Here is a 23,097-nt window from a genome sequence, read left to right as displayed (position 1 = left end):
CTTCTGATTCAGCTCTCTACTGTGGACTGGGAAAGCAGTAGAAGATGGCCCAAGTCCTTAGGCCCCTGCACCCACATGGGAGACCTGGAGGAAGCTCCTGGCTCCTGGTTTCAAATCAGCTCTGGCTGTTGCAGCCATCTGGGGAGTGAACCAGCAGATGGAAGACCTCTGTCTCTACTTCTCTTTGTAACACTTTCTTTCAAATAAATAAAATAAATCTTTAAAAGAAAAAAACAAAGCCCCACCAGACTAGTCACCTTTCAACTTAACAACATCACACTGTATGCAGAAACTGAAAGAGAAACAACATGCAGACTGTAATAAAGTTGATCCTTCTACCGATTCTGGGAGCAAGATCTGATCATTGCTGTTTTTCAGAGTAGTCGGAGACTCAGAAATTCAGGACACAGTTTGGACTTTTGCTCAGGTCTTTTTGCTTTTGACATGTATGGCCTCTCACTCTCCATTCTGCTGACCTCCCTATCATCTGAGTTCCCTAGTGCAGTCAATTTACTTATTAAAACTGCAAGCAACAGAGGAAGACATCTTAGAATTAAAGGCAGGTGCTACTGGTGTGTTTACTCTTTTTTTCCAAACATTATCCACAAGGAAAAGATAAAAGCAAAAAAAAATGAGTGAAACTAAAGCAAAAACAAATCAGTACCTATTAGCCTATCCACAAAGAAGTGCCATAAGTTTATTTAAAAATAAAGAAGAGAAATCTGGAAACAGCATTCTGACCTTTCTTGTTTTCCCTCTTATGCAACCTATATTCTCTCTCACTCAACCATATACCTACTCTCTTCCGTGTAGCTCTCAGCTCTAACACCATCTGCCTGATTGCTTACTTAACCAGCAATCTCATAACTTGCAAACTAAATCCTGGAAACTCGTTTAGATATCCCTCTCTGCGTGTGGGTAGCTGTGAGCCTGGGTAATTGAGGGGCTCACTGTATGGCCAGGTAAGGTAACTTGCTTAATAGAATAGCTACTATACTAGTTTTCTAGTGCTTCCCTAAAGAAGTACCACAAGCTGAGTTGCTTAAAACCACAGGAATGTATTGTCTTACAGTTTTGAATGCCAGCAGTCCAAAATCAAACTCAGTCTGAACACCTTTCTGAGGACTCTGAGGGAGAATCTATTCCATGTCTTTCCCCAAGCTTCTGAGGATAGCCAGGGGCTGTATCACTCCAGTCTCTGCTTCCATTACTGCATAGTCTTCTTTGTATTTCTGTTTGTTCTTTTTATAAGGACACTTGCCATTGTGGATCAGTGCTCACTCTACTGCAGTAGGACCTCATCCTAACTAATGCCATCTGCAACTCCTACTTCCAAATAAGGTCACACTCTGAGGTCCTGTGCAAAGGACTTTAACATATCTTTTTGGGGTACACATTTAACATTTAACAAGTGCTGTGTGCCAGGTATGAGGGCCATGCCATCTCATTTGGTCCTAAAACTATAAAATTTGTAAGTGGCTCTCCACCCTGGTAGTGTACAGAAATGTTAGCAGAATGATTTTGCTCTAACATATCCATGCCTAGTCCCACAAACAAGGTTAAGGCACTGTCTGTGATGCTGGCATCCCATATGGGTGCTGGTACAGGTTCTTGCTGCTCCACTTCTTTTTTTTTGAGATTTATTTATTTGAGAAACAGATGGGGGGGGACAGAGAGAGAGAGGTTTTCCATCAGCTGGTTCACTCCCAAAATGCCCACAATGGCCAGAACTGGGCCTAGCCAAAACCTGGACCCAGGAGATTATCCCACATGGGTGCAGGGGTTCAAACACTTGAGCCATCTTCCATTATTTTCCCAGGCCATTAGCAGGAATATGGGTTGGAAGTGGGGCATCTGAATTGGAAACAGGTGCTGTAGGTGGAGGCTCAGCCTATGCTACAGTGCCGACCCCTGTCCATATCTGATCCATCTCCCTGATAATGGCCTGGGAAAAGCAGTAGATGTTCTGAGTGCTCAAGCCCATGCCATGCATGTGGGAGACCTGGATAATGCTCCTGGCTCTTGGTTTCAGCTTGACCCAGCACTGGTTGCAGCCATCTGGGGAGTAACCCAGAGGATAGACGACCTTTCTCTGTCTCTTCCTCTATATTTATAACTCTTTCAAAATAAATAAAAATCTTTTTTAAAAAAGAAAAATATGTAATCTACAAATGCCTACATACCTGTTCAATCCTATTAAAGTATCTAATAAATGTCTCACAACTGAACTCTGGATGTCCTCCCTAGATCTACTCTTACTCTAATCTTCTCCCTTAATTTTCAGTAAATAGTATTTCCATTCTTAATACATAAGATAATTGGGCCAGCGCCATGCCTCAATAGGCTAATCCTCCACCTGCAGTGCCAGCACACCAGGTTCTAGTCCCAGTGGGGGCACCGGATTCTGTCCCAGTTGCCCCTCTTCCAGGCCAGCTCTCTGCTGTGGCCCGGGAGTGCAGTGGAGGATGGCCCAAGTCCTTGGGCCCTGCACCCCATGGGAGACCAGGAGAAGCACTTGGCTCCTGCCTTCGGATCAGTGGGATGCACTGGCTGCAGCACGCCAGCTGTGGTGGCCATTGGAGGGTGAACCAACGGCAAACGAAGACCTTCCTCTCAGTCTCTCTCTCTCAGTGTCCACTCTGCCTGTCAAAAAAAATTAAAAAAATACATAATTGTAGTCTTTCTAGATACACAGAAGAGCCATCCTCTTTCTTAACTCATGTATGAGCTAATCTGATTTATTCCAGATTCAAAATGCTTGTGAAACTCAATTTTTTCTCACCACCTCTACTATTCCCATCCTCTCTGGCTTGTAATATCATGATATCCTCTAAACTTGTGTCCCTGCTGCTTTCTTGAAAACCTATAACCTGTTTTCCAAATAGCAACCAAAGTAATTATTTTAAAGTGTAGATATAGTCAAGTCACTCTCAAAATTCTTCAGTGGTGGGCCGGTGCTGTGGCATAGCAGGTAAAGCTGCTCCTGCAATGTCAGCATCCCATATGAGCACTGGTTCAAGTCCCAGCTGCTCCATTTCCAATCTCTGCTATGGCCTGGGAAAGCAATGGAAGAGGGTCCCTGACCCACATGGGAGACCCAGAAAAATCTCCTGGTTCCTGGCTTCAGATTGGCACAGCTCTGGCTGTTGCAGCCATCTGGGGAGTGAGCTAGTGGATGTAAGATCTTTCTCTCTCTCTCTCTCTGCCTCTCTCCCCTCTGTGTGTAACTCTTTCAAATAAATAAAATAAAATCTTAAAAAAAATTGTTCAGTGTCGCTCCCTCATTCGCGGAGGAATGACACTGGACCCTGTGCTGTTCTTTTTGCCCGGCCCTACCCGGGTTTGCTCCCATTCCCTCACTTGCAGAGGAATGACACCATCCCGGGTTAGCTGCTGGCCCCACCCCACCTCCATGGAGGGGCGGCACCCCTGCCGCTTTCCAGGCTTCCGCAGAGGAGCGGCACACCGCCAGCCGGCTCTCAGGGGTTCCTCAGATGTTTCCCAGTGCATGTTGTTTCTCTCCTCCTTTAAAGTCCCCTTCCACCAATCCATGCTCTGCTGCCCACACGCCGAACATGCTGCTCTCCTCCAATCAGGAGCAGGATCAGCTCCTGCAGTTTATCAGTCGAATTGGCGAGGCAGCTGCGTAGAAGTTGTTTGCTCTCTCTCAGTGCCATATTGTGGGAGATCAGATGCATAGTGTTAGTCTTAGTTCCAATAATTTAGTCTAGTCTTGGTTGCTCCCCTCAGTTTAGCAGCTTTTTAGACTGTAGGGAGAATCTTAAGGCTTTATTTATTTAGTTTCTGGGTCCATCTCTAAGTTCTTTTTCTGAATCATTTCCTATCTCCTTTACCTCATCTTCTGTGTTAAGTGTTACACTTACACTCAGTGATTGTCTTAGAGTCACCCTGGTCTCCTTGATACTTCTCAAACAGTTTAAGGAAGCTATTGCCTCAATCCTCAATTCAACTGAACTTACCACTCCTTTGCCTAAAAGTTGCTTCCACTGAATACCAGAATTGCACAATGCTAACTTCATTCAGGTCTGTTCAAATATCCCCACATCAAAGATGATTCACTGAATATTATTTCCTTACCCAAATTGCTTATAATTCTCTAATCTGTTTCTAAATGGTTAATTTTAACTCACACTTTGTTCGTCTTGTCAAGTGATACTTCCTCAAGTGACACTAAGCCCAAAATCTAGGTCAATTTATTTGCTAGTTTCTCCCACAATATACATTTCCCAAAATTTATCCAAGTTGGTAGTTATTCATATCTTGGCATGAATATTTTATTTTAATACTAGATTTTAAGATCTATTAGGACAACAAATATCCAGCACTTACCTAAATGATGCCTGGCAAATAGTAGATAATTAATAAATTTTTGGAACTAAAAAGATAGAAGGCTAAAAACCACTAAATAAATGAATGAATGAGCATCACTATATGCCCTAGTCCAACAAGTACAGAGGAAAAAACAGTGAGAAATATGGGTGCCTAATAAAGACTTGGCAGTCTTTTTTTTTTTTTTGACAGGCAGAGTGGACAGTGAGAGAGACAGAGAGAAAGGTCTTCCTTTGCCATTGGTTCACCCTCCAATGGCCGCCATGGCTGGTGCACTGTGGCCAGCACACCGTGCTGATCCGATGGCAGGAGCCAGGTGCTTCTCCTGGTCTCCCATGGGGTGCAGGGCCCAAGCACTTGGGCCATCCTCCACTGTCTTCCCTGGCCACAGCAGAGAGTTGGCCTGGAAGAGGGGCAACCAGGACAGAATCCGGCACCCCGACTGGGACTAGAATCCAGTGTGCCGGCGCCAGAAGGTGGAGGATTAGCCTAGTGAGCTCCGGCACTGGCCATGGTAGTCTTTTAAGTTAGGAAGAGGAGCAGTCTTTAAAGATACATGCAATAAAAAGATGAAGCATAACATTTTGCTAGACTACATTCACCTGCATCCTACCCTTGTCTTTCATGTCTGCCTTGTCTGATGTTCAACAAAGTCAAGTCAAGAAGTAAACTTACCTATGGAGAGGTCTACCTCTTGCCTTGAGCTTCAAGAAAGTAATTTCTAGGTAGTTGGAATTTCCTGCCTGATAAGAATATTTTCCTTACTTGGGGGCCTTGACCTCCAGAGAAGTGAGAGGCTGGTCAGTCAACTTTGTGACACAGCCAACCTCCAATTAAAATCCTGGACATTAAGGCTCAGATGAGCTTCCTTGTTTGGCAACATGCCATGTGTATTGTCAAACATGGTTTCTGCAGAAATTAGTTTGCTCTCCACTCCACTGGGAGAGGAATGTGAGAGATCACAAATGTGAGTATAACAACTTTCAGTAAGTTCTATGAGTCTTGTTGGTATATTATTGAACCTGAATGTAATCCTGGCTATTCCTGAACTTGCGGTTGATGCCAGAAGTGAGGGTAGTTGAGGCCAGCACTGTGGGGCAGGGAGTTAAAGCCCTAACCTGAAGCACCAGAAACCCATGTGGGTGCCGGTTCAAGACCCAGATGCTCCACTTCCTATCCAGCTCTCTGCTACGACCTGGGAAGTCAGTAGAAGATGGCCCAAGCACTTGGGCCCCTGCAACCATGTGGGAGACATGGAAGAAGCTCCTGGCTCCTGGCTTCAGATTGGCACAGCTTCAGCTGCTGTGGCCATCTGGGGAGTGAACCAGTGGATGGAAGACCTTTCTCTCATCTCTACTTCTCTCTGTAGCTCTGTCTTTCAAATAAATAAAAATTAAAAAAAAAAAAGAAGTGAGGAAGTGAGGGTAGTTTTCAGCTTCCTGATGTCTACATAAAGGCACCTAACCCAGGTGGTACTAAAAGAATGAAGTAGACTAATGAACTATTTTGCTTTTTTTCCCCTAGGTTTCTAACATGTTTAACATGAGCCTTTAGAGTCTATGACTTATTACACATTAGTTATATGACTTAGGGCCTCTTTCACACCCCTAAAAATCATCAATAAAAGCAAAAAATAGTGTACCTCTCTCAGAGAATGACTGATCTTTAAATATATAATGCATAAAGTCCAATGCATGCAATGAGAAATTAATCAGTGTCGATTATTTTGACTGTTTCTCTGACTGGTTTTTCTTCTTTCCTCTTATCCATAGAGTTGGAATTATCCAAGTTTCTCCCCATGATATACACAGCCAACACTTTTAGACATTTGCCAAAATGTTTTTTTCTCTTCTTCAGAGATACAGTTAGATCTATTTCCCAGCCTCCCTTGTAATTAACTGTTGTGATGTTAGACAAAATTCTAACCAAGGAACACCAACAAACATTCCAGACTTGAGGCATTAAATATTTCCACATGCATTTCTTCAGCACTGGCTGATTAGGAAGTTAGCCTCTGCATTGATTTTAGAAGCCTACTGGAATGATATAGATAGATTGAATTGATATATAGATGATTGAATATTTAAAAGTGGGCCAAACACCACACCTAATTCCCTAGAATATTCTTGGTCCATTTTGTATGGATGAAAAACAAACTTCTACTACATTGAGCCATCACACATCTGAATCTTTTATTTACTGTGGCCTGGTTTATCCCAGAAAATATACATCTCTGCTTTTATTTTTGTCTTTGTTTTCCACCATTGTATCAACTGCCAAATTACTTACTACACTTTGGACAGCATATCTAATCTGTAAGGCAATCTTCCTTCTCAGAACTCTTCAATATGAAAACCTCATTTATTTTATACTGATATAAATTTAATTCCCCTAACAAATAGCTATGACAATGATTTTCCCTTGCTTAGAATATTAAGAGAATTCCCTGAATTTATAAAATAAAATCTAAATGCACTAGCAACTGGGCCTTCTTTTAAGGATTCCAGTTTAGGCTTAATTTCTCTTATTTAACTTCATACATGTTGCTCTCATCACTCTTCATAAAAATGTTCTATATTTTCCATTTATGAGGTCATGCTTGATTAATTCCACTCTTCTCACCTGGGAGCAACTTTCTGCTGCTTCTGTACATATCTACCTTGAAATACCATCTCAAATAGCATATAAAATGACTTTTTCACTGCTTAATGAACATAACATTTCATCTGTCCTTGGGAGTGCTGAGAAGTACATACACTTAGAAATGTATATATTTATATCAATAGATTTATTTACATTATAGTAGAGATTCACTCAAATATACATAAATATAGATTTACAGATCGAGAAATGATTCATTTCTCAAGTTCTCTGGAAATCCTAGTAAGGGTTATCGATGAGAAGGTAAAGGTGTGTGGCATGGTAGAGACTGAACACCAAGTTTGAAAAAAGTACAGTCACACTAGAAGGAAATTATATACACAAAATCAGAGCACCTACTTATAAAAATGTTTTGAAACAATAAGAATGATAAGTATGTATCTTATATAAATGTCCTTACAAAATCCAAAAAGAAAATATGATGTGGATTTCCTCTCTCTGACAAAAACTGTCTTGGATGATTTAGAGTTGCAATGTTCAGTGTGTTTATTGCTACACAGTGCCTGAAATGTGGCTAGCACTAACCAAGATATGCTGTCAGTGTGAGTCTCACAACAGAGTCAAAGCTTGGTGTTGAAAAAGAATGCAAAATTCTTCACCAATAATTTTTATAATAAGTTGAAATATATTTTATATATTTAGCTGAAGAGAATGGCATGAAATAACTTTATCTCTTTTTTTTCACTTTTTTAATATGACTACCAGAAAATTTATAATTACAACTCGCATCTGTTTCTACTGAAATCACCTGTATGGAAGTAGAACAGACATAGACACTTGTCCCAGACCTTTAAAATTACAGAATATTAATTCTCCCAGCTTCTAGAGTAATTTAACTTGAAATCCTCTCAATTTCAGAAAATAAAGGAATAGTGAGGGCCATGATATCATGGTAGACCTGCCCCACTGCTAGCATAGCTGGCTAGGGCCAGGACTGTCACTGATTTATAGCAAGGATTTCCTCATGCTCTGCTCACCATTCTTCTGTCTTGATAAGCCTGACTTAATTTTTTTAAATAGGATGGGGGCGGGGAGATATGAGGGCAGGACATTGACACGGAAACCTGATTAAGAGGGAGGACCTAATACTTGAAAAGAAGGCATAGATCTCCTAGGGCTTGCATATGAAATCACATGGAAATGAGAACATATACACATGAATGCATGTGTGCATGTGCATACACACATACACACCTGCTCCTGCTGGCTTTTCATTCATGGCTTCAAAAGATAAATCCAATAGAGTACCAAAAAGGTAATCTATCTAAGTGAGGTTGACATATTGAGATATGATCACTTTGAACACCCTTGTCTCAACTGTTGAGAAACAGTTTTATTTTTCATACTATTTGTTCAACTCTTTAATTAGTATAGGGCTAATCAAGTTATTAAGTTAACTGAAAATAGATCTTAAAAAATAAGAACAGGAATAGGAGAGGGAGGAAGAAAGGTGTAAGTGCAGGTGGGAAGGAGGGTAGGATAGAAAGAAACTATATTCTTAAATTTGTGTTTATGAAATCCATGAAGTTTACCTTAAATAAATATTTTCTAGGTTAAAAAAAAAGAAATGAAAAAACGCTTTCTCTACATCTGTTCAGATACTATGCTTTTTAGTTCTAATTTATTAATATATCTCATGTTTATTGATTTTCATATGTTGAGCCATCACCGCATCCCAAGTGATAAATCTTACTTTGTCTAGGTAAGCATCTTTTCCACGTGTTGTTGAATGTGATTAGCTAGCTTATTGAGAATTTTTGCATGAGAGTTATTTGTATTCCTATGTTTGTAACAGCTCAATTCACAATAGCTAAGAGATGAAATCAATTTAGATGCCTATTAACTGAAGACTAGATAAGAAATTGAGGTTTATGGCCGGCACCACGGCTCACTAGGCTAATCCTCCGCCTTGCGGTGCCAGCACACCGGGTTCTAGTCCCGGTCGGGGCACCGGATTCTGTTCCGGTTGACCCTCTTCCAGGCCAGCTCTCTGCTGTGGCCAGGGAGTGCAGTGGAGGATGGCCCAAGTGCTTGGGCCCTGCACCCCATGGGAGACCAGGAGAAGCACCTGGCTCCTGCCATCGGATCAGCGCGGTGCGCCGGCCGCAGCGCGCCGGCCGCGGTTGCCATTGGAGGGTGAACCAATGGCAAAGGAAGACCTTTCTCTCTGTCTCTCTCTCTCACTGTCCACTCTGCCTGTCAAAAAATTAAAAAAAATTAAAAAAAAAGAAATTGAGGTTTATATACATGATGGAACACTACTCAGGCATGAAAAGAATAAAACCTGTCTTTTGCAACAAAAGGGATGAAACAGGAGACCCTATTCTTAATCAAATAATTCAGTCCCAAAAAGACAAAGTATATATATATATATATATATATATATATATATATATATATATATATATATATATATATATATATATATAATTATACATATACATATATGTCTGATTTGTGGTAACTAATATAGAGAGTAAAAATATAATGTATATCTTGGAATTTGGTTATTGATTAAATCCTTTGTCTACCCTCCTGAGGAATAGTGGACTTTCTATGTCAGGAACCACGCAGCATGTGACCTCTTAGTGGAGAGACAGGGCTAGACAGGCCAGACCAGATAGTACTGATAATGCAACCTTGTGTGACCTTGTGCCTTAAGGCCTTGTAACCTTTCCCCTACTTGCACTAGCATTGCAGCTACAAGATAAGCCCCCCCTCCTTCCCCTTCCTGATACCCTGCCTCGATAATATATAAGTGTGTGGTTGAAAAATAAAGTCGCAGCTTGATCGGCACCTGTCTTGCTGCCATCTTTGTGTCTCCTCTCCTTTTCATTTCTCCTTCTAGGTGCTCAGCCCCAGTTGCTGTCCCACGGGACGGGACATTTCTACTTAATACTTGTTCAGTTCTTGGTTTAGTGTGGTATTAAGCTTGTGATTATAAAATAAATTTAAAGTAGGTCATTACAAAAATTAAAAGAAAAATAAAAAGCAAGAAGGAGAAAGGGGTAGGAGGGAGGAAGGGAAGCAGAGGGGAAAGTTATTTTCTTAAAGCTGTATATGTGAAATATATGAATTCTGTTCCCTTTATATAAATTTAAAAATAAAAAAGAAAAACTGAAAAAAAAGAAAGAAAAAATAAACAGCAATGTACACCTTGGTTTGCACCCAGTGTCTACTGATGCCAGTAGAGAACAGGGGCACTACCCTGAAGACTGATTAGACAATGTATGCATCAACACGAAGGGTCCCATCCTGACCAGGCATGGAGGGAAAGGCCTATGTACAGGCAGCAAGAGCAAATGTTGGTAGTCATCCATCAAATGAGACCATGCACAGGAAGTACAGGATCCTAAAAATCCCAACAAAACACTTGAGTGAACATCAGCAGAAGAGAATATTTCAGAGTTTGAGGAAAGAGCTGAAACTAAGGGACATAATATTGTCAACAAGCAGGGAAATCACTTGAAGTGAACTTCATCTACCCAGCACATAAAAACTGACTCCTACCAAGATGAGCAGGTGCCTGAAGTCTAGGATCATCAAATAAACACTTACTTGTGCCTGAGGCACCCCATAAACAGACCATTCTTCAAAGCCATATGCAAAACATAGGAGGTAACTGTGTCCCTTCAGATCACTTAAGCCTATATGCAAGAATCAGAACAGGGTGTTTTTAGGATTTCCCAATATGTAGACACTTGAGAACTAAGATTCTAATTCCAGTTCACCTTGACTTACTGGTCTCTTCAGGCACACCATGAATGTTTTCTCACCAGTTATGTGGGGAAAGTGCAAGCAGAAGGTGGCAGGTTTAAGACAGCCTCCATTCTCCTGAGCCAAAGAATTATGGAGCAAAAATAATTTCAACTCATCAGTCTGCATGTGGCAGGAAGAACAGAGCACTCCCTGTCCTGTTCCATCCTGGGTCACTCCTGCAGAACCACCATTTAGCACCAGGGGGCCTTCACCAAAGGCAAAGAATGAGAGTTCCTCTTTTAATTTTTAATTCTCACCACTCTCTTCTTTATTTAAGAGACACTTAAGAGGCTCCTAGCCTAAGCAGTGCTCAACAAACAGTAATACTGAATTAAGTAAAGATGAATCACTTAGTTCATTTGGTACTAAAATGTGGGCTGATGGAGGGAGGTCTGTCATCACCTTGTTTTTCCCTGGGGAACCAGAGTGGTGGGGGAAAGGAATGAGAGAGATCAAGCCCAAGGACCCTCCCCGCACTTCCAACAAATCAGACATTCCTGGTTTGGCTCCTGGAAGAGACAACCAAGCTAAAGTGATAGAAATAAAATTATTTTAAAAAGCACATTTGTTTAGAAGGACCAAAAACATTCAACCAAGATACATGAACAAAAACAGTCACTGAAATACTTTTGAATACCGGCTTCTTCATCTCTCAAGCCAGTGTTTTAAACAATTGTCATGGAGCAGAGGATTGACTGGTCATGGTTTGGCCTATTTGCTCACACCAATATTAGCCACCATGATATTTTCAGGGCAATAGTTCATAATTCTTTATTATCTCAGGACTCCAAACAAGCCCTCAAATGGAGCATCCTCAGGAAAATTTCTCCAGTTTTCCTGCATTGTTCATTAAATATGACTAAAGTATTTCTTGCTGCGCCATGGTGTCAACATACTGCCAGGTCAAGGTGCCCACAAGCAGCCATGGTTTCAGCTTCAGGTCCAATTTGTTCTCACCCTCTTTGGTATCACAGCATCACTCCTATAGCCAAAAACTACCATTTTGATGAACTATTAGAGTGCAGACATCTCTACAGGAAGCAAAAAATGCCTTCTGTGAAAGCACTGGAAAAAGCTGGACTTTTTTATAGCATTTTCCAATAACTATTTCCAACATCCAAAGGGGATAGAGTGTCTTTCTTCACCCTCTGGGGATGCCCTCAGAAACCCTCTATTCTAGGTATTGTCATCCAATATCCCATGGATCTATTTGCTAACAATGGGGTCCAACCCCCTGGAATACGGAATACAGAATCTCCAGTAATCAACACAGGCACTCAACAAATGTTTGACAGATTAATCAGTTCACTAATCACTTACTTTCTGAATAAATACATTTGCAGGTTGCACAGTTTATAAAGAATTTTTCTACTCACTGTCATGCTTAACTACAACAACATCTATGAAGTCCCCCTAAGGTGGGGTCACAATTACCCAATCTACAGATGGGGATGTGGATGCTGAAAGAAACCAAGTGACTTATGTCACACAAGGGTCGGAGACAGGATATAGTGAACATCCTTACCAACTGTCCCTCATTAGACTCTCTTATCTCAGATAGGGCTCTACTGCATTAGATAAGAGGATTGTTTGCATAATTAGAAATAATCAGTTTTTGAGGCTCCTTGATTCCTAGACCATTGTTTCATGCATATTCCTCTTTGATTTTATTTATGTTTGTCTATATATTTGAGTTTTTAGTGACACACACACCAAATAAATATGCTCTATATTATGGGTAAAGAGTTTATCCAGTACTGTACTGGAAAAAATGGGCTCTCTGGGAAGGCAATATTCTTCCTGAACACCAATTGAAAGTGCTCAGGCAGTAAGTGATATGCTCATAATAAGTACACTTCCACCAGGGAAGGTACTACATTTAAATTACCTTTCTGTGACAGGTACTTCACATGTGCAGGCAGCATTTACACTGGTGTGGCCAGAATGTGAAAAATGTTGATAGGTATGTGCTGGCAGGAGAGGAAACCCTGTTACAACAAAAGGACATTAAATCCTGGCATGTGTGCTAAAAGCAAAACCATCCAAAGCACTCTTCTTCCCCGACCCTGCCATTCCCTTCCCTCTGAAGAGAAAATAATATGATTTATCCACTCTACAGAAGTCAAAATAAACATGATAGGCAGATCTCATCATTGGGATAGTCTGGCAGCATTTCAGAGCACCTAAGCACTGTTGTGATTGCTTCAAGAGGGAGCAAAATCATTTAGTACACAGGTAGAGATATCTTTGACTATGAACCTTATTCCTTGAAGACTCTCAATCCATGAGTTATAATTGACCTAAGAATTTTAGACTGCAGTTCTCACGCCCCACCTTCAGTCCCAGTCAGAGGAAAGTTTTCACTGGTGAAAGGGAGCGCTGTGAACATGGCAGCACCTCGGTGGTTCTGGTGCGGCTCTGTGACCATGGCGGTGGCACTGCTGCTCATTTACGAGGTTCCTTTGGCTTCTGCCCAAAGAAAGACAGAGATGGTGTTATCTGTAAAGGTTAGTCAGCTGATGGAATGGACCAATAAAAGGCCTGTGATAAGAATGAATGGAGACAAGTTTCATCGTCTTGTTAAAGCTCCACCAAGAAATTACTCCGTTATTGTCATGTTCACTGCTCTCCAACTTCATAGACAGTGTGTTGTTTGCAAACAAGCTGATGAAGAATTCCAGATCCTGGCAAACTCTTGGCGATATTCCAGTGCATTTACCAACAGAATATTTTTTGCCATGGTAGATTTTGATGAAGGTTCTGATGTGTTTCAAATGCTAAACATGAATTCGGCTCCAACTTTCATCAACTTTCCTGCAAAAGGGAAACCCAAACGGGGCGATACATATGAGTTGCAGGTGCATGGTTTTTCAGCTGAGCAGATTGCCTGGAGGATTGCAGACAGAACTGATGTCAATACTAGAGTAATTGACCCCCAAAATATGCTGGTCCCCTTATGTTGGGATTACTTTTGGCTGTTATTGGTGGACTTGTGGGATTACCTTAGGGATGGTGCTTTTATGTGAAGCTGCTACTTCTGACATGGATATTGGAAAGGGAAAGATAATGTACGTAGCTGGTATTTCATTGGTTGTATTATTCTTCAGTTGGATGCTGTCAATTTTCAGATCTAAATATCATGGGTATCCATACAGCTTTCTGATGAGTTAAAAGGGATCCAGAGATATGTAGACACTGGAATAATAGAAACTAAAAATGAGAAATATGTGTGTTTGAAAAGAAGAATACAACTTGTGCATTTTGTATTACCTCTTTTTTTTCAAGTGATTAAAATAATTAATCATTTAACCAAAGATGTGTAGTGCCTTAACAAGAAATTTCCTGTCAAAATAATGAAGTATTTGGAAATTATTCTCCTTTTAACCTTGTCTTCCTAGTGTACTTTATGGAACATTTAATTTAGTAGAATTAAGTATATCATTAAAAGTTTTTTTTTAAACTACTTCTTTGTTTTAATTAGAGCAAAGCTGAAAATTGCTTTAGCTAGCTTTTTGTCATTTGATTCTATATTGTCTTATCCCAAGGCGGGAAAAGAAAGTCCTGACCAGATGTTCTGGCATATGCCTATTATGGATAATTACATCATCAGGAATCTGTTCTTAGCTCTTCCATCTTTGCAGGGATGTATATACTTTATCTATATTTCCTTTGGGGTGGAGAAATCACATATGCTGTGTGATCTTCTGAAAACAAAGCACCATTCTTCAGAGTTTGTATCTAGACTTCAGCAAGACTGTTCAGCCCTCCTCCTGTGTCTTTCTTACTGAAATACAGTTCTATCCATGCGTCCTGATAACTGCAAATGTTACAAAGTACCTCTGAATACAGGATCATGATTTTTGCATGAGTGTGGTGTTAGCTGCCTTGTATTTGGAAAGATTTTTGATTCATTTCATGTTCTTAATTTTCTTTTATTTAAGATCATCCACACCTAATAAATACATATATAGCTTAGCGTGAAAATCAGTAACTCATAGAATGATCTAAAATGTTTCTGAAAATTTAGAGAGTCTCACTTCTTTGATTTTTACCTAAGAGAAAAATAGATTCGGTTCTGTTTAGGAAAAGGATTCCCTTAGAATGGGAAAAGAAAGAAAATCATGAAATACTGAGCTTTTGTCTCTGTACAAACTGTTTTTTGAAGGTTCTTCTTTTTTGCTATTATTTTAGCCTTTATTTTCTTTCTCCAAGTGGAGAAACAAAGTAAGAATTTAAAGAGGTTTTGTGGCCAGCGCCATGGCTCAATAGGCTAATCCTCTGACTTGCAGCACTGGCACACTGGGTTCTAGCCCTGGTCAGGGCACTGGATTCTGTCCCAGTTGTCCCTCTTCCAGGCCAGCTCTCTGCTGTGGCCTGGGAGTGCAGTGGAGGATGGCCCAAGTCCTTGGGCCCTGCACCCCATGGGAGACCAGGAGAAGCACCTGGCTCCTGCTAACGGATCAGCACAGTGCGCCGGCTGCAGCATGCCGGCCACAGCAGCCATTGGAGGGTGAACCAACGGCAAAGGAAGACCTTTCTCTCTGTCTCTCTCACTGTCCACTCTGCCTGTCAAAATAAAATAAAATAAAGAGGTTTTGTTTTAGTTTTGCCTTTCTGTCTGTGGATGTAACCATATTTGCTAACCAGATTTCTGTGAAGAATGTTTTTATGGTTATTATGACATCTAACTATAACTTTCCCATAGTTATTGTGGGGAGCAACTTGGACTAGACTAAGTTACTGGAATTAAGACTTATTCTATGCATCTGCTCTCCCACAATATGGCGCTGGGAGAGGAGAAAACAGCTTCTACACAGCTGCCTCCAGTTCAACCAATAAACAGCAGGACCTGCTCCTGATTGGAGGAGAGCAGCATACTCAGCATGTGGGTAGCAGAGTTGGGATTGGTGGAAGAGGACTATAAAGGAGGAGAGAGACAACATGCACCAGGAACATCTAAGAGGAACACCTGAGGAACACCTGTTCAGCCCCCGAGAGAGCCGGCCGGTGGTGTGCCGCTCCCCCGCGGAAGTGGGGAAAGTGGCTAGGGGGAACCGCCCTTCCACGGAGGTGGAAGGGTTGGTAGCCAACCCAGGAAGAACCAGCAGCAAACCCGGGGAGGGCCGAGCAGACAAAAGAATAGCACAGGGTCCTGTGTCGTTCCTCCACAAAGAGGGGGAGCGACATAATGGTGCCGTGACTCGGATCTGAAGCCTAGGCAGGGTTTAGTGTCATTCCTCCATGAAGAGGGGGAGCGACATAATGGTGCCATGACTCGGATATGAAGCCTAGGCAGGGTTTAGTGTTGTTCCTCCATGAAGAGGGGGAGCGACATAATGGTGTCGTGACTCGGATAGGAAACCCAGGAGGGAAGAAACGGGAAGAAGTGGGAAAATACCAGAGAGAGAGACTAGCAAAGAGCCTAGGGAAAAGCCGGACAGAAAAGGTGCCGGAAGAAGCTATCGAAAGCCTAGGCATAGACTCAGATACGGACTGTGGAAAAGAAGTTAGGATTTAAAGTGAGAGCAAGAAGAAACTTAGACTCAGATACGGACTGCAGGTTGAAAGTGAAAGTGAAACCTAAAAGAAACTTAGACCTGGATATGGACTGTGGGGAGAAGCCAGGAGAAGCGAGAGGGGAATATTGTTGGAAGAAAAGTTAGGAAACATACCAGGTAGAGAAAAATATGTTAGGGAGGATGAAGCCGCGAGTGCAGGCTGAAGCGGAGACGTAAGCTATCTTGGGATTCTTCAAGTCAGCCCGGGGAGCAAAAGGCGAAAATCTGGAACCAGAGGCAGAGACGTGGGCTGCCAGGTTGGAATCTGTCAGATTAGCCCGGGGAGCAAAGGACGGGAAACCAAGCCGAAGGGCACAGACGTGAGCTGGGTTGAATTCGCCAGGTTACCCCAGGGAACTTGGACTGAATACCGGTGGTGGAAACGTGAGCTGTGCTGTGACTCGTGGAAGCCGCCGCATGCAGAGAGAGCGTGTGGGGCACAAGTAGATAGGGAACGTGGGGCTAGTGCGAGGCCGTGGTGCAGGCGCAAAGGGGCGCAGAGACCGCGGAGTGCGCGCGCGAAGCAGGGAAGCCACGCAGATGAGAGAAGCGCGGGCTGAAGTGGCTCAGAGCTGGGAAGCTGCCGAGAAGCAGCCTCGGGGTGGGTGCCGGGAAGCCTCAGGGATAAGAGAAACAGAAGTTTAGAATTAAAATGAGAGAAATAGGAATGCTGGTAGATAGAAGTAAAATAGGAGAGATAGGAATGCCCGGAGATAGAGAAATAGAGAAAACTAAGGCCTCCCCTCAACATGGCAATGAGATAGCTTTGATTCGGTCTGCCTGATTAGAGAGGTGGTGAGCACCTGTGGGCGGCTAGCAGCTTATGCGCCGCAGGTCACCCAAGACAGGCACGAATTAACATCAATAAGTCTCCCCACAATACCGCAATGAGAGAGCTTGGATTCTGTCTGCCTGATTAGTAGGACGATAAGCACCTGTGGGTGGCTGCAGGTCACTGAAGACAGGCACGTTATCAACACCAATAAGTCTCCCCACAAGACGGCAATGAGAGGGCTTGGATTCGGTTTGCCTGATTGCTAGAGCTTGTAAGCACCTGCAGGCAGTTCTAGCAGAGCAGAGCATGCGCTGCAGGGCACCGAACACAGGCACACATCAGCGCCTAAAAACCTCCTCACAACATGGCGAAGAGAGGACCCGGATTCGGTTTGCCTGATTGATAGGGCTTGTAAGCACCTGTGGGCAACTCTAGCAAGCAGAGCAGAGTGTGTGCCGTGGGGCACCGAAGACAGGCACGTATCAACGCCAAAAAATATAAAGAAAGGGGGATCTGTGGGGAGCAACTCAGACTAGACTAAGTTACTGGAATTAAGACTTATTCTATGCATCTGCTCTCCCACAATATGGCGCTGGGAGAGGAGAAAACAGCTTCTACACAGCTGCCTCCAGTTCAACCAATAAACAGCAGGACCTGCTCCTGATTGGAGGAGAGCAGCATACTCGGCGTGTGGGTAGCAGAGTTGGGATTGGTGAAGAGGACTATAAAGGAGGAGAGAGACGGCATGCACCAGGAACATCTAAGAGGAACACCTGAGGAACACCTGTTCAGCCCCCAAGAGAGCCGGCCAGCAGTGTGCCGCTCCCCCGCGGAAGTGGGGAAAGTGGCTAGGGGGAACCGCCCTTCCACAGGGGTGGAAGGGTTGGTAGCCAACCCGGGAAGAACCAGCAGCAAACCCGGGGAGGGCCGAGCAGACAAAAGAACAGCGCAGGGTCCTGTGTCGTTCCTCCACGAAGAGGGGGAGCAACATAATGGTGCCGTGACTCAGATATGAAGCCTAGGCAGGGTTTAATGTTGTTCCTCCATGAAGAGGGGGAGCGACAGTTATGAAATGTATAAATTTAAAAAAAAAAGAATTTTAGACTGCAGTCTTCCAATAACGTTAATAGTTCCTTAGGGTATATTTTGGTTACAATGTTAACACTGGCTGATACACTCAGCCCACTGATGCAAACCCCATCTGCCTTTGGTTCATGGGTAAAAAGTATAATTGATGGGACAGAAGTGCCTCAAAGGCAAATTGAGGTCATCCTCTGTCAGAAAAAACAATGGCAATTTGAGCTGGGGCAATCAGATTCCACAGTGTTGTCAAAGATAAGCAACCCTGCTTATTTATTACCAACTTGGCAGAAACCATTAAAGCATGTGTACAAAGTACGTTTTTTAAAGATAGATTTATTTATGTATTTATTTGAAAGAGTTACAGAGAGGCAGAGGCAGAGAGAGAGAAGTCTTCTATCCACTGGTTCACTCCCCAAATGACTGCAACAGCAAGCACTATGCTGATCTGAAGCCAGGAGCTTCCTCCAGGTCTCCCATGTGGGAGCAGGGGCCCATGGACCTGGGCCATTATCTACTGTTTTCCCAGGCCACAGCTTCATTGGAAATGGAGGAGCCGGGACTTGAACTGTTGCCCATATGGGATGCCAGCACAGCAGGTGGTGGCTTTACCCACTAGGCCACAGTGCTGGCACTGCAAAGTACTTTTCATCTCACAGCTGAAAATCCAGACAGTAGTGTATCAAATGATTCATGATGCATTAATTCCAGGTTTGTTTGTTTTGACAGGCAGAGTGGACAGTGAGAGAGAGAGACAGAGAGAAAGGTCTTCCTTTGCCATTGGTTCACCCTCCAATGGCCGCTGCGGCCAGCACACCACGGTAATCCGAAGGCAGGAGCCAGGTGCTTCTCCTGGTCTCCCCTGGGGTTTAGGGCCCAAGCACTTGGTCCATCCTCCACTGCACTCCCTGGCCACAGCAGAGAGCTGGCCTGGAAGAGGGACAACTGGGACAAAATCCGGTGCCCAGACTGGGACTAGAACCTGGTGTGCCAGTGCCGCTAGGTGGAGGATTAGCCTGTTGAGCCATGGCGCCAGCCTAATTCCAGGTTTTAGCACACCAGACTTCATATAAAGGAGCTATGGTCTTCCTAGGAATCTAAAACAGAGCAGCTGTAATTTAGCTCTCTGAAGACTGGAGATCAATGTTGAAAGTAACCCAATAGATACTGTTTGTAGCTATAGGGATCCTGAGAATGAAGGAAGCACAACATGCAATTTAAATGATGTTTAAATGAAAAAGCAGGGGCTGGTGCTGTGGCTCACTTGGTTAATTCTCCACCCGTGGCACCGGCATCCCATATGGGCACCAGGTTCTAGTCCCGGTTGCTCCTCTTCCAGTCCAGCTCTCTGCTGTGGCTTGGGAAGGCAGTGGAGGATGGCCCAAGTGCTTGGGCCCCTGCACCCACATGGGAACCCAGGAGGAAGCACCTGGCTCCTGGCTTTGGATCAGTGTAGCTCCGGCTATAACGGCCATTTGGGAAGTAAACCAGTGGAAGGAAGATCTCTCTCTCTCTCTCTCTTTCTCTCTCTCTCTAACTCTGTCAAATAAAATATATAAATAAATGAAAAAGCTGACACTCCAATACAGTCACTCTGGGCTCAATTTTCCAGAAGAAAAATGAGGAGATGCATGGAATCAGTGTTGCAGGCTTGCCTGGGAGATTGTTTTCTTGCAGCAAGAAGAAAAACACAAAGAAAATATGGAGCTCAAAATTCCCTGTGGAGTGAGAACAATCCCTGAGTCAGCCTTGCACATCTGAAAATCATTTCTGTTGTATTAGAATACGCTGCTCTAAAGAGACAGGATGGCACTTCACAAAGTCAGGGGAAGCTGAAGGGGGCACTATAGGAAAATATTGCTTCAGGGACAGAAATGCAAGCCCTAATTTAGGGTAGAGGGCAGGAATGAAGTCTTCCCATTTATGGAGAAATAGCTAGGGTTTGGGCACTACCAATATTTGGATAATTTCTTTTTTTAAAAAAAGATATATTTATTTACTTCAAAGTCAGAGTTACAGGGAGGGGTGAGGCAGAGAAAGAGAGGTCTTCCATCCCCTGGTTCACTCCCCCATTGGCCGCAATGGCCGGAGCTGCACCTATCCAAAGCCAGGAGCCAGGAGCTTCTTCCAGGTCTCGCATGTGGATGCAGGGGCTGAAGGACTTGAGCCCTCTTGTACTGCTTTCCCAGGCCATAGCAGAGAGCTGGATGGGAAGAGGAGCAGCATCCATACAGGATGCTGGCACAGCAGGCAGCAGCTTTACCCACTACACCACAGCACCAGCCCCATATTTGGATAATTTTCAAGCAGGCAGAGACCAATACATAAACTGAAACAAGGGTGTAAGAAAATGAGGTTCAGGAGATTCCCAGTGGAATCCCTTAATTTTACAGCAAGATATTAATAAATCAAATTACAGCTCAAATTTTACTATTACTTCTCTATACTTTCTTTTTTAAAAAAATTTATTTAATGAATATAGATTTCCAAAGTAAAGCTTATGGACTACATTGGCTTCCCCCACCCCCCTCAATGACTTCCCTCCCACCCGCAACCCTCCCCTTTCCCACTCTCTCTCCCCTTCCATTCATATCAAGATTCATTTTCAATTTTCTATATATACAGAAGATCAGTTTAGTATATATTAAGTAAAGATTTCAACAGTTTACACCCACATAGAAACACAAAGTGAAATATACTGCTTGAGTACTCATTATAGCCTTAAATCTCAATGTACAACACATTAAGGACAGAGATCCTATATGAGGAGTAAGCGCACAGTGACTCCTGTTGTTGACTTTACAAATTGACACTCCTCTTTATGGCATCAGTAATCTCCCTATGCTCCAGTCATAAGTTTCCAAGGCTTTGGAAGCCTTTTGAGTTATCTGACTCTTATCTTGTTTAGACAAGGTCATAGTCAAAGTGGAGGTTCTCTCCTTCCTTCAGAGAAAGGTACCTCCTTCTTTGAAGACCTGTTCTTTCCACTGGGATCTCACTCACAGAGATCTTTCATTTAGGTCTTTTTTTTTTTGCCAGAGTGTCTTGGCTTTCCATGCCTGAAATACTCTCATGGACTTTTCAGCCAGATCTGAATGCCTTGAAGGCTGATTCTGAGGCCAGAGTGCTGTTTAGAACATCTGCCATTCTATGAGTCTGCTGTGTATCTCGCTTCCCATGTTGGATCACTCTCCCCTTTATTTATTCTATCAGTTAGTATTAGCAGGTACTAGACTTGTTTATGTGCTCCCTTTGACTCTTAGTCCTTTCATTATGATCAATTGTGAACTGAAATTGATCACTTGGACTAGTGAGATGGCATTGGTACATGCCACCTTGATGGGATTGAATTGGAATCCCATGGTATGATTCTAACTCTACCATTTGGGGCAAGTAAGCTTGAGCATGCCCCAAATTGTACATCTCTTCCCTCTCTTATTCCCACTCTTATGTTTAACAGGGATCACATTTCAGTTAAATTTCAACACTTAAGAATAACTGTGTATTAATTACAGAATTAAACCAGTCATATTAAGTAGAACAGACAAAAAAATACTAAGAGGGATATTGGTCTATAATTTTCTTTCAGTGCTGCATCTTTCTCTGGCTTAGAGATTAAGGTGATGCTGGCTTCATAGAAAGAATTTGGGAGGATTCCCTCTTTTTTGATTGTTCAGAATAGTTTGAGAAGAAATGGAGTTAGTTCTTTAAATGTCTGGTAGAATTCAGCAGTGAATCCATCTGGTCCTGGGCTTTTCTTTGTTGGGAGGGTCTTTATTACTGTTTCAATTTCTGTTTCAGTTATGGGTCTATTTAGGTTTTCTATGTCTTCCTGGTTCAATTTTCGTAGATTGCATGTGTCCAGGAATCTATCCATTTCTGATAGATTTTCCTGTTTGCTGGCATACAAGTCCTTGTAGTAATTTCTGATGATTCTTTTTATTTCTGTGGTGTCTGTTGTTACGTTTCCTTTTTCATCTCTGATTTTATTGATTTGGGTCTTTTCTCTTCTTTTTTTAGTTAGTTGGGCCAATGGGGTGTCAATTTTGTTTATTTTTTCAAAAAACCAGCTCCTCGCTTGGCTGATTTTTGTAATTTTTTTTTGCATTCAATCCTGTTGATTTCTTCTCTGATTTTAATTATTTCTCTTCTCCTACTAGATTTGGGTTTGGTTTGCTGCAGTTTTTCTAGGTCCTTGAGATGCGCTGAAAGCTCATTTATTTGGTACCTTTCCAATTTCATGATATAGGCACCTATTGCTATAAACTTGCCTCTCAATATTGCTTTTACTGTATCCCCTAAGTTTTGATATGTTGTGTTGTTATCCTCATTTACTTCCAGAAAGTTTTTGATTTCTCTTTTGATTTCTTTGATGACCCATTGTTCATTCAGGAGCATGTTTTTCAGTCTCCATGTGTTTGCATACTTTCTAGGGTTTCCTGAGTTGCTAATTTCCAGCTTCATTCCACTGTGGTCTGAGAAGCTGCATGGTATGATTCTAATTCTTTTAAATTTGCTGAGACTTGCTTTATGGCCTAGTATGTGGTCAATCCTAGAGAAGGTTCCATGCACTGCTGAGAAGAATGTGAAGTCTTTAGATGTAGGATTGAAAGTTCTGTAGATATCTGTTAGATCCATTTGGGCAATAGTGTTGATTAAATCTGCTGTTTCCTTGTTGATCTTCTGTCCGGATGATCTATTTCTGAGAGTGGAGTATTGAAGTCCCCAGTACTATTGTATTGGAATCTAAATCTTCCTTTAAGTCCCTTAACATATCTTTTAAGTAGACCGGTGCCCTGTAATTAGGTGCATATACATTTATAATAGTTACATCTTCCTGTTGAATTGAACCCTTAATCATTATATAGTGCCCCTCTTTGTCTCTCTTAACAGTTTTTGTATTAAAGTTTATTT

At 42.4% G+C, this 23,097-nt stretch overlaps 1 pseudogene; it reads left to right on the top strand.

Annotated features, from left to right (window-relative positions):
- The first annotated feature begins 13,147 nt into the window (after positions 1–13,147).
- On the top strand, positions 13,148–14,199 carry LOC149119263 (dolichyl-diphosphooligosaccharide--protein glycosyltransferase subunit MAGT1 pseudogene; annotated as a pseudogene).
- The last annotated feature ends 8,898 nt before the right edge of the window (positions 14,200–23,097 follow it).

This window comes from Oryctolagus cuniculus, chromosome Y, assembly GCF_051225735.1.
Source record: "Oryctolagus cuniculus isolate XC-2025 breed Fujian yellow rabbit chromosome Y, ASM5122573v1, whole genome shotgun sequence".
NCBI lineage: Eukaryota > Metazoa > Chordata > Mammalia > Lagomorpha > Leporidae > Oryctolagus > Oryctolagus cuniculus.
The sequence above is the reverse complement of the archived record's forward strand: the minus strand, read 5'-3'. Positions and strand labels throughout refer to the sequence as shown.